This window comes from Electrona antarctica (assembly GCF_951216825.1).
Source record: "Electrona antarctica genome assembly, chromosome: 5".
NCBI lineage: Eukaryota > Metazoa > Chordata > Actinopteri > Myctophiformes > Myctophidae > Electrona > Electrona antarctica.
This window is the reverse complement of record NC_136810.1, coordinates 59,694,008-59,706,157: the sequence shown is the minus strand read 5'-3', so window position 1 is coordinate 59,706,157 and position 12,150 is coordinate 59,694,008. Positions and strand designations below refer to the sequence as shown.

The window sequence follows — 12,150 nt, the reverse complement described above, 5'->3', positions numbered from 1 at the left end:
AAAGATGTGGATTAAAGGACCCAATGCCAGGGTGTAATTGGTTTTCGATGGTGACGTAATGACGATATGTTTTAGTGTCGGGAGGATTAAAGGTAATGCCCCTATGTATACATGTATGTATACATGTATGTAATCTGACACCACTGCCATATCAAGCACAAGTAGTCATTACGTCACACGCTGGCATGGCGCATACGCATCAAACGGCGACATGGACAAAAACTATTACTTGCGCGCTCTGCTTGCGCAAGTAATACAATTTTCTCATCAAAATATATTGCAGTACAGCAATACATGGTAACTTGAGGTACTCTTCTTCATCATGACTTTTCACAAAAAGACAAATAGATTTCATGGGGGGACCCTATCATGGGGGGGCAAAATCGGTGAAAAACGTGCATATTATTTTTTAAATATTCCTAAAAAAAAAGAGAAATGAAGTTGGGAACTTCTCTTTTGGTCCACCCATTCCTAAGACATGTGAGATTGGTCCAGTGAAGAAAAAAATAAAAAAATATCCATTGTGGGTGTATTGGATTTTTCTCTATCACACTATCACTAATCACGGGTGTAGTGCACATCTTATGCGCACTAAGATGTGGTCAGGACCAAAAATCCTAGCTGAACAAAGTAACCAACACATGTCCCTTAGGACTCATGGCCCCCTGGAGGTCCACGGACCCTGCTTTGAGAAACACTGCCCTGTATGTGTGACTGTGACGTTGATTAATGATGCAGTGTCCCAGGCCAGCTGGGAGCTGCGCACTGCGCGCTGTCCCTCTGGGCGCATTCGAAAATACCGCACCGGAGCGCACTCGCCTGTTAGTTTGCATTGCACAGTGGGCTCAGTGCGCTATTTCCGAACGCGCCCTCTGTATCAAGTTACAATACTCACTGACGGACTCAACTCTCTCTCTCTCTGTGTGAATTGAAAAAGGACTGTGGCTTCTGGCCTGGCTGGTCTAGGAGAGTTTTTTTTTTTACATTTTGTACCATACCATTTTGCTGGTTTGCCTGGCCTGGACTGCATTATTTATTTATTTTAAGTTTTTAAGTTTTTTTGGCCAGGCATGCAGGCCAGTAGGAGGCAGGCCATCGGGAAATATCCCGGTTCTCCCGTGGGCCAATCCGTGAGTGCTGGCGATGGTCCACGAGACGAGACGATGATGTTGAAGTCGTCATGCAGGGATAGCCGCTGTCATAATGACCTGTAGATATGAGCCTTGCTTCCCTTCACCCAGTTCTGTGACCTCTTCTCACAGTCAGAGATGTTTTTGAGGCTATGTAAGGAGGTGAATTGACTGGAGGTTCCACCAGGGGGCACTGTGTTATTGTCCAGTGTTTATGTTGCAGCTGTTGACCATATTGGTGGGGGGCGGCCATTTTAGGTCACACTGTTATTGTTTTTCTGCAAGGTGACCAGAGCTGATATAAACGACACTACATTGCTCTACCACACCACCAAACACAACAACAACAACAAATACACAACGCAGAGACTGGTTCATGAGACAGAGGGTGGGGTTTTAATCACACCAGAGTTAAGGACACTCATCTAAGGCCTGACTCACACCTTCACAACAGATTGATGTATAGCTGATGCATGAGACTTGTTTACTGATGCAAGCTCGCAATTCATTTCCAATGGGAGTCTGTTTGACGGGGTCGGGGTTTGACACAACATTTTTGTTGTATGAGGGGGGGGGGGGGGGGCAGTCGAAACACAGCCGAAAGCCATACAACAAAAATGTCAAACTATGTTACTCCCATTGGAAATTCATTGTCACGGCCCGTCCTCCGCCCACTGCTTAATGGATTGATTTGTGGCATTTATAAGACGGCACGTCTTCCGTGTGCATTAGCTGTCTGTCTCTCCTCCGCTCTGTTTGGGAACGCTCTCTACGATCGGGAGACATTCCTCTTCAGTTGAGGCGGTCATTCTGAAGCGGCTGGTCTGTCGGGGAACAGCGCGCTTAGTTGACACATCTGTGAAGGTACGTTTCTCCACATTGCTGTGTATTCTAGCGCCTGCCTTAGAAGTTGAACGTGACTGTGACCGCTTGTTTTGTTTCTAGCCTCGGGGCTACACAGTGAACATCTCCTTCTGGAGTTCTGTGTGGTGAACTGGCACAACGCCACCCCGGTACGTTATTGGTGGTTCTCCTTCTCTATATATATTCATTTGGTGTCGTTGATGCCAGGGGAATATAAACAGGCTTTTGTTGTTTACAGGTCCTCTCTATCTACCTGGCTACCGCTGCGGTGAAGCACAACGGCAGTACGCCTTGGCCTCATTACAGCTGGTGAGTCTCATTGTGCGCCTCTCTGTTCTTGCCTCAGCGAACTATAGTAGTTAAGTAGTATCTTAATACGGCCGTTTGCGTTTCAGGGCCAGCACCACACCTGCTGCTTTGCTGATATTACCATTCCACCCATTCTCATGAGCCACCGAGTCTGAGAACAGTCACACAGCCATGCTAGCCGCAATTTGCAACTCTAGATTTTTTTATAATGGGATGAATCTAGAGTTGCAATACCCTCCATTGACTCCCCACTCATCATTTTGCGTTTGCGATCTGCTTGTCTTAAACGACGTTAAACTCACCAACATTGCAGCTGTAGTCCAAGCTTGAATTATTCTCTTTCAATCTGCAAAGCTTGTTTTTCATGAGAATCCCCCGTAGACATGTTATGAGCTACTTTCTGTCAAGAAGAAGAAATGTTGGAGTTTGGAAGCGCTCGTTTGTATTAAGGGGTCACGCTGCTGCCTCCTGCATTATGTGCAAATGCGAAACAGATGCATGCAGGGACGTTCAGTGACTTACGACGAGCGCTTCCAAACTCCAGTACTTAGAAAAAGAATCACTTGCACAGAATTTCTTGACAGAAAGTAGCTCATAACATGTCTATGGGGGATTTTCATGAAAAACAAGCTTTGCAGATTGAAAGAGAATAATTCAAGCTTGGACTACAGCTGCAATGTTGGTGAGTTTAACGTCGTTTAAGACAAGCAGATCGCAAACGCAAAATGATGAGTGGGGAGTCAATGGAGGGTATTGCAACTCTAGATTCATCCCATTATAAAAAAATCTAGAGTTGCAAATTGCGGCTAACAGCCATGCATGGTCCCAGTGTTTGGATTGCTGCTCGCCTGAGTCTGGGCCTGGTTCATTGTAACCCTTCTCGTTTAAATCTATTCCTCTATTATATTGTATTCATGCAGTGTCTGGGCGTATATGGATATATATAAGTATATTGTGTATTATATCATATATATATCTATGCACTTATATTTATATCTTATACTATATATATATATACCATTGTGATTTAGATACGACCGGCTGAAGAGAATACTGTCATTGTAGAATATCTCCCACTGTGAAGTGCTGATATATCTATCCTCCTTATAGGTCCGGTGCTGGGGATAAGCTACGCTGGAGCAGCTGACGGCCGTCCAGTGGTGGTGGTAATGCCCCTTTTCCCTTAGTTTACTTTTCCTTTGTGGTTTAGTTTGAGTTCCTGTGTTGTGTTTTGTTTGTGTATTGCCACCACCCTGGACCGGTGAGCCTGCCCAGCTCCCCTCCTCCCCCCAGTACTGGCTTGTAGTGGTGTGATATTCCTAGCTCTAGGCACTTTATAGTCACTTGCACTTTAACCCTGTTGTTGGATATTGCTATATTTGCACCGTCTTATTGATAAATGAAATGTCTTCTTGCTATGCCAGGTTTTAATTAATTCTATATATTGCCAACCAACTATTTAATAAAGTGTTTTGTATATTGGTTACACACGTTTCTGCCTTGCCTTTATTGTTACTGAATCTGTGTTGGGGAGTCATTACGTGCTCCGGGTGTTCAGTATTGTTGTGATATTAGCCCATGCACAGTACATCTTAGTCTATGTACTTGAACTTGAGATACAGTGTACGTGATATGTATTGTGTACTGCCGGTACTGTAGCATACTTTGTAGATAGGCTACGAGAGACATCTAGGCGACAGCAAGGTCAGCCTTGCTGCAGTAGGCACGTTCTTCTGTCTCATCTTATTGTTACGTCATTATGATCCAGCACTATATATGTTTCCTGTTTGTGTAATAAACTTTGTGAACCTTAGCGTGATACTGTCTCGTGTCTCGTTAATTTGTTCTCCCGGGTACCCGCCGGCCGCCGCCGTAGTCGCCGTACCAAAGGAATACTTCAACAGGATTGTCACACACCACCCAGCCTGCACACACTACCTGTCTGTCAGAACCAGACGAGGGTCCAGTATTTAGATTACAACAATTGGTGTTCAGAAGTGAGATGCCAGCAAGAGGTGAGTCACTTTATGTTTTATTCTTTCTAGAGAATAAGTGCCTCTCCTCTGTAAGCCAAAAGCGAATGAGTTAGTAGGCAAGCAGTGCTCTTTGTGATCGGCTGCCTTTGAAAAGAAGGAGCCGGGAAGCAAGGAGGCTTGAATTCTCCATCCAGGGTTGCCTGGGTAGAGACCTCAAGTGGAAAGGGGTCCAGCCCGGGACAGCGCCCTGCTACAGGGAAGTCCAAAGGACCTAAGTGATATTTAAAATAAGTGTAAAGAAAATAGCCAATCTACAAGCTCTCAAATGGCCGGAATAATATAACAGTAATGATGTAGAAATAAATGTAAAAAAAAAAAAGATACCTAGGCGGAAAGGAAAGATACTTCAAACATAGCGAGTTTACCTTAGGTAGGCAACAAGAAGGTTGCATCAAAACTTCAGAAGGCTTAAGTAGGCCTATGTATCAAGTGAAATATAAGACGTCTATACAGGAATCAAAAATTATCATTATTCAGAGAAAAAATGCTGTAATTTGTGGAGTCCAGTCAAATACAATAGCTCTCATAATTGCACCAACAATATAAATACCAAATTTGTGTCCACGGGCAAATTCAGGGGAGGTGTGATGAATTGAATTCAGACAGGCCTGATCATATAAAGTTATTTGAGGTCTGTCAGCCTGTCCGGTCAGGATTATTTCATCATACTTTACATGCTAGCTTTTTATCAGCATTTAGTTTGGGAATGTAAACAAATTATGCAGCTATGAGGCACCCCAGTGTAGATTTCTCACACGACTACACACACTAGCGAACATTAAGTTCAAAATTAGAATATTAGTGAAACTGCCAAATTCAAAAATAAGTGCCCAGTGTATAGGAATATTTCTTCCTCACATTTTTCACATAAAAAAAGGCTAAATCGTCAACACTCAGCCAGTCAGCCTGGAAATCACCATGCGCATGGCGCAATGGGGACACTATTTCAATTTTTGTCACTGAAGGCCACGTGAAGCAGAAGGGATCTTTGGGGGACCCCTCGAGGCAAGTGAGGCCTCAAAACAAAGACTGCTGTGGAGTTTACCATGTTGTGTTGGGATCTTAACACTGAACATTTTATGGAGAAATGTGTTTTTTCAAGTAACACATGAGATTTCATGAACAATGCAGTGTGTTGAGGGCACACTCAAATGAATGAACACTTGTTTTTTGCACCTGTTTCCCAAAAGGAGTATGTTTCCATCTTCCAGCACGTGACTGCAGGGATATGGGGTCGTACCACCGCTCGACGGCCCAGTTACGATGTGAGAATGTGAGGGTCAAATTTTCATCTACCCGGTTTTTATGGTACATTTGGCATCATGGCAGTACAGTAGAGAAAGCTCAGACACATTCACGTGCACACAGTACACACACACGCGCAGGAGAGGGACACATGCACACATGCAAGCACACAGAAAGGAAAAGACAACAGGGAATTGTTTTGTCTAGTAAGAGAACTTATCTGTGAAATGTCCTTTGACTTAGAAACCAACAGCTGATTGTGTCGTGCACGGTTCCTACAGGGCGTGCATGTGCGCGGTGTGCGTGTACCAGTGTAGATCCGCTGTATTGGCCAGGGAAGTCACTATTGGCCAGGGAAGTCACTAGATTTAAAGGTAAACATTCAGGTTAAACCCTACTCTTTAATTATATATAGTAAACATAGTTAGTATTTCATTTCAACATTTGTTTTGTCCATGTTACGCTGGAAATTCCACTCAGAAGGGTTCTAAAATGGCCACGCACGAATTACATGTATGCGCAAATCAAAATCCCTCAGAGCGCTGCCACTGGCGTGACGTCACACTAGGTGACGCTTCTTCGCCTCCCAATAGAAGACAGTGTAGTTTGACTAGCGCGGACTTCAATATGGATGCTCAACAAGAGGATGGATTCAACAACAACAACAACAACAGAGACTATGACGGACCTATACCTTATAACTTCGAACCTGTCAGACAACGTCGAGACGCTGCGGTCGAGGTGAGAGTACCCCGTTATCGCCAGGAGATGGAGGCATGGGCTGCCATCAACCACTGGCGAGTTGGAACGACAGATTGGTAAGTCCACTTTTATATGAAACTCCCGTCGTTACAGCCTATCTACGTGGCTGCCATGATCCATGAAATAATACTTTTACAACATTGCTAAATAAGCTACATTAAAAGTATGAGATGCATACCTCATGGCCTCCATTTTCACAAAGAAAGATAAAGTAGGCTACAAATCTAATGCTGTTGCTAACAGGATAGTAGCTGTGTGGTTGTTTTGGTTTCATATCAGTGGTTCCCAAAGTGGGATCCGGGGACCCCCAGGGGTCCTTGAGGGAGTTCCAGGGGGTCCCCATCTAAATGATAGTTTGGAACCAAATGGACCCCTATGGGTCTGTAACTTGAACAAATGGAACCAAAACTCCCTCAGGGGTCCTTGAGGGAGTTCCAGGGGGTCCTCAGCTAAATGATAGAAGAGCCGTACAAATCTTCTCTTATGAGGGTCCCTTTCCAAATGGGGGTCCGCAAGCCAATATGTGCCAATTTGAGGGTGCTTGACATGAAAAAGTTTGGGACCCACTGGGCTATATAGCCTAAAAATAACTGATTCTCAGCCTCTTCATTTCAAGGACCCCCAGTTTGATCTGATTTTATTTTCGTGTCCTGCACAGTAAGTCTACATGTCAGCAGTAGATCAAACTTGTGCAGTGAGGTGACCTTTTATTTTTTCTGTTTGAATTCAGGTGCACCTGTGGAAAGTGCGGGCCTATGACCTCAGCTCTCGAAAGTGTGTGCTGCAGAGAGAGAGAGCCGTTCTGGAAGTTGGTGGAGGACTTACAGCCCAGACCCGACAACATCTCTTGCCTCACACAACACCCTGGATTTGAAGGCAGCTGTCTAAATCCCTTTGTGTTGCGTATTGCATATCTTGCCTTCCGCCAGGACCATGGGCCACTCAACCTCAGCACATTTGAGTAAGTTGTACAATATGAAATGAACAGGACTACTGCCGTTCTATGACACCTGAATGTACCCTTGCCAAATTAATAAAGCAGAATCTCTCTCTTACAGCCAATACCGTTACACAGCATACCGGCAGATGACCCGCTGGGCTTATGGCATACTTGGTCGGCACAATAGGAAGGTCTTACCTGCCTGTGTTGTCCACACCATAAGGAACCAGTTTCCAGAAGAATCTGGAACCTACCGGGGCTTTTTATGGCCAGACTTGGACGTTGAACATGAATAAAATTATTTTATTTAATTGACAGTATTCATGTTTTTCTTGTTTAAATGCAAAACATTTGGTCGTTTTCTGAAAAACCTGTGTTTCTATGTCAGTTGTTCTCAAACATTTTCATGTCAAGGAACCCAAAGAATATATGTAATTGGCTGCCGACCCCCATCCGTAAAACAGTATATATATATGTATATGTGTAGTATCAATAGGGGAAACCAAACGCAAGACGAACTGAGTTGAAGAAAACATTTATTGTGACGGACACAGGACAACTAGTCCTTGGGCCTACACTCCGGGATGTCTGACATCCAGGAGTGATGAAATGTGTGATAGCAGTTTCAGAAGGGAAGCTGAATATGATTTTAGGGGTATAATCTGATTATGCAAAACCATATAATTCAGTGTTGTCTAAACTCAAATGATTCACTTTTATGCACATTTCTGATGTTTGTACCATGGATGAACATGACCAACATCATAATATAACAACAGACATGCTGAATTATACTTGGCAAATCGACAATAGCTGCCTCTCTGAAACAGGGTACATCTTTAGAATCATGAGTGATACTTTTTATGGGTTTGAGGATGTAGAAACCATTTATACATAGAATCATGAGTGATACTTTTTATGGGTTTGAGGATGTAGAAACCATTTATACATTACAGTCAGGAACTCTCAAACTCAAGGTTGTATACCCCCAGCACACGACATGTAAGGAAAACATGTAATAAACGAATAAATGAGGACCACAAAACTAGACTTAACTTAGAGATAGCATTAGGGATGCACAATATTGTTTTTTTGCAAACGATACCGATAGATAACTTCTTGCTTCTCAAGACCGATACTAATAACCGATAATAAAGAAAGACACAGACAAAAAAAGACATGCTAGTGATTAACGGTACATGTAACACAGCTTTGACCTAAGCCAGGGTTTTCCAAAGTGTGGCCCATGGGCAAAATGCGGCCCAGGGAAGGATTTTATGCGTACCTGAATTGTATTTTGAACGGCTCACCCAACAGTATGGGACATTTTTACATTGAACTTTTTTATTCACCTGGGCATTTCTCAGATATAATTTTGCAGGATTCCTTGTTGTCTCATTCTGAAGGGGTCAAAGAAAGTCTATTTTATTTCATTTTTAATAATTATAATTATCGTGCATACCTAGATAGCATACCACGCACACTATTGTTACTTCTGGAGATACTGATGAAATGTTTCTGTTTAGCATTCCAAAAACACATGCCTTGTCCCATCTATCAGAAGCGTGGTACACAAAACTGCACGGTTTGTGGCCTTGGTTTGGGAGAAAACCTTTCTGGTTGCGCTACACACATTTACAGGATATGACACTGAGTGCCTTTGCTGGTCATGGAAATCTGAATGCACTGAGGTTACTGTAGAAAAAACAGATTATCAGGAGATATTCAAACAACTTGGCCAGACTTGGGATGTTTCAACAGAGCTCTTTGACCAAGTGCAGCAGCTCACTACCTGTACCTGTCTGGGACCACCTCCAGTGACGTGAATGAGATCCGCTACCAGCTTTTCTGTGCCAGGAGAGGGGAGGCTGATTCCAGTCAACTCCCACCATGTAGAGAATGTCTATTTCTCCATGCCCAATGTGCCAATACCAGACTCTAATATGGAGATGCTCTCTGCATACTCACCCATCTGTACCAGATCCCATACAGAATGGATGGACAACTGTTGATGGTGGACAGTTAGCAATTCAGTGGATGCACACGACGTGGATGCACCAGATGTAGTCCTTGAGTTTTTGGCCTGTAAATGTGCACGAGTATGCAAGCTTCCTAACTGCAGTTGTCTCAGCAATGCATGGATTGAGATGTACAGACCTCTGCAAACTCCAGAATGGCAACAATATCCGATAATGAGGCATCTGGCCTATGGACTAAACTGAGCTAGTACTCATTGTGGCCAGAAGCAAAGCGGGACTTCTGTGTCAGGTACTGAGCAACAGCTTCCGCCTTGACCACCTGCTGGAAGGTACTTGCAACCGGGGCAGGTGCAGCTCCAGCCAAACGTTTACTGAAGGCTCTCAGGGCAGAAGGATTTCTGGCATATTGCTCCTTCAAAGAGGCCATCAAATCAAATGCATAGTCTGGAAAGAAGAGAATAATATATTACAGGGGTTCGGGTCTCAGCAGCACCTGTACTTGCCCGCTGGGCAAGTACAGGTCATGTTGTACTTGCCCAAAGGTCATGCCTATCGTCCATTATAAAGTTACAGTTACAATTTGAATTACTGTTCAATTTAACTTTTTTCCCCCTACTTTCTGGGGCTGTGATAAAGAATGTCATACCTCAATTTCTATGCAAAATACCAACATATGTATGAATATGACTGTAGGTTCACACACGTATAAGTGTAGGAACAGTGAAAACGGCACATTGTAGGTAAACAGTTCTTTATTTTACATTCTACAGACCAGAAGACTTGTGTTGTATAGACAACAAGCATGTGACCCTGTCAGGCAACCTGAAAGCAATACCTGCCTGAACGCATGATACTGTATATTGAAACATTATAAAAGCGTAGCAGTATTTCCAAATAGTTGACATCTCCAACTTAATTAGTAATTGAACACAAACCATAAGATGGCTTCTCTTTGATGGGATGAACAACATATTCCCCTTTACGGAACCTAGGGTAGGCCACTGAGTGGCGTGGCACGCCATCAGCTGTAGTGGCCTGTGTTCTGTTCCCGTTGTGGTTGTAATGCATAGCTGCTAACAGGAGCCTACGGAAAGGAGCATATTATAATTATTAATGTCAAATGAGGATGAAAACAGTTACCAGTCCTTGCAAGGTGCCAGCCAAAATAAACACTGTAGAATAAAAGAGTCGTCACACCCTCTTCATTCATAATACATTTACTTTATCATCCTGCAATTTCAATATAATGTAATTTCACATAAATTCTATTAGAACACTGGCCCTTGATAGCCAGACTGTACCTGCTATGCATTCCAAGATACGAGAAGCCCGTATGCTTAGGGCAGAACTTCAGCATCAAAGAGTGGAACGCCTCGAGTGAGTAGGTTTGGTTGTTGGGTGATAGCTGCCGTACATCCTTGATGAACATTTTTTTAGTGACAAGATCTTCCAGTTTAACAACTGCTGTTGAACCTGCACACAAACATCACATCAACCGATGTTTCAATCTCTTCCTGATCATATGCTTATTTTGTACAACGTTTTGAAAAGGTTATTCAGACCACCAACTAACAAACATCACGAAAACGTGAATTTGTGTACATTTGTGGGCGAGAAAATACCTGGCTCGAGCCACTCCTTGTTTCTGTCCTCTCCTTCCAAGTCGCCATGCTGACAGACGGGGAATGCAGGGGTGTCATCATGCACATGTATATCTTGTACATGATTGACAAGGCTCCTCCACTTTGCCTCCATCATGTCCGCATTGCCACTGGGAGTAGAAGCAGCAGTCCAGTACAGGTGGTTCACCAAGGAAGGCTTCCAAAGGCTCACCTCCTCACAGCCATGCTCTCTGGATAGGGCATCCAACTGCTTATTTAGGGCTGTTGAGACAGACAGACAGACAGACAGACAGACAAAATAATTCCATGAACTACTGTGATGCAATGTCTTCTCTTGACTTCCTTGTAGATATATGCATTTTCAAGGACAAATTAAATTTCTTACATTTGCCAATATGCCAGATGTCAAAGAAGTGTTGAGTTCCTTCTTTGCACAGCTCATCTCTCACCCATTTTGCGACCTGCAGAATAGAATGAATTATACTGATACATGGCAGAATCTATGAGTTAACTAACCCTCTAGTAAAATTTAAATGAATTCACATTCAAATATTTATCATCATACAGTGTGTGTGTGTGTGTCTGTCTTGTACCTGTCGGTTTCTGTCTGTGACAAGGACTGCAACTTTCAAGTCGTGTTCCTTCAGAAACTTGATGCTGCGTTGCAAGCCCTCTATCTCACACCAGTTGCTGTTGCGAACTTCTGAACTCTGGAGCACAATCAGACAAACACAACAATCCTAAACAAAAGGTGACATGCTGAAGAAGGAAGAATATAGCCACATAGATATGTCAGAAAGTATTAAAAAAAATGAGGCATGAATTACATCAGACCTGCACAAGCTGAAGGTCAACTACTTTATTCAGCCGGTCATCAATAAGGGAGTATGTGCCATACTTTGCACAGTGCCCTGGACTGTCCGATCTGTAAAAAGCACAAGACAAGAGCAAAACCTGTTGTCATGCTTTCAAATGATGGATACATTCCAAAATGATGTACTCTAATCATGAATATTACTCATGAGCATGCTAACCAACCTGCAGTCTCCAGCCAAAATCAAGCCTCCGTCCATCTCCTTCAACTCACTGAAGATACTGGCTTGCTGGCTCTGCCAGGCCTGGATGATGGTGGGAATGGTGTAATAGCGCTGATGGCGGAAGTAGGTGTTTGGACTTGTGCACTGTAGTCCGAATAGCTGCAGCATTCTAAATGTTTGTTGTGGCATACAACCTGCGAAATGAATAGCACCACTCAGCTGCAGG

At 43.4% G+C, this 12,150-nt stretch overlaps 1 long non-coding RNA gene across 1 annotated transcript; it reads left to right on the top strand.

Annotated features, from left to right (window-relative positions):
• The first annotated feature begins 6,280 nt into the window (after positions 1–6,280).
• LOC306922775 lies at positions 6,281–7,490 on the top strand. Its single transcript, XR_013789964.1, has 3 exons — positions 6,281–6,402; positions 7,077–7,307; positions 7,405–7,490. It is a non-coding gene; the product is annotated as an uncharacterized lncRNA (long non-coding RNA).
• Positions 7,491–12,150: the final 4,660 nt, after the last annotated feature.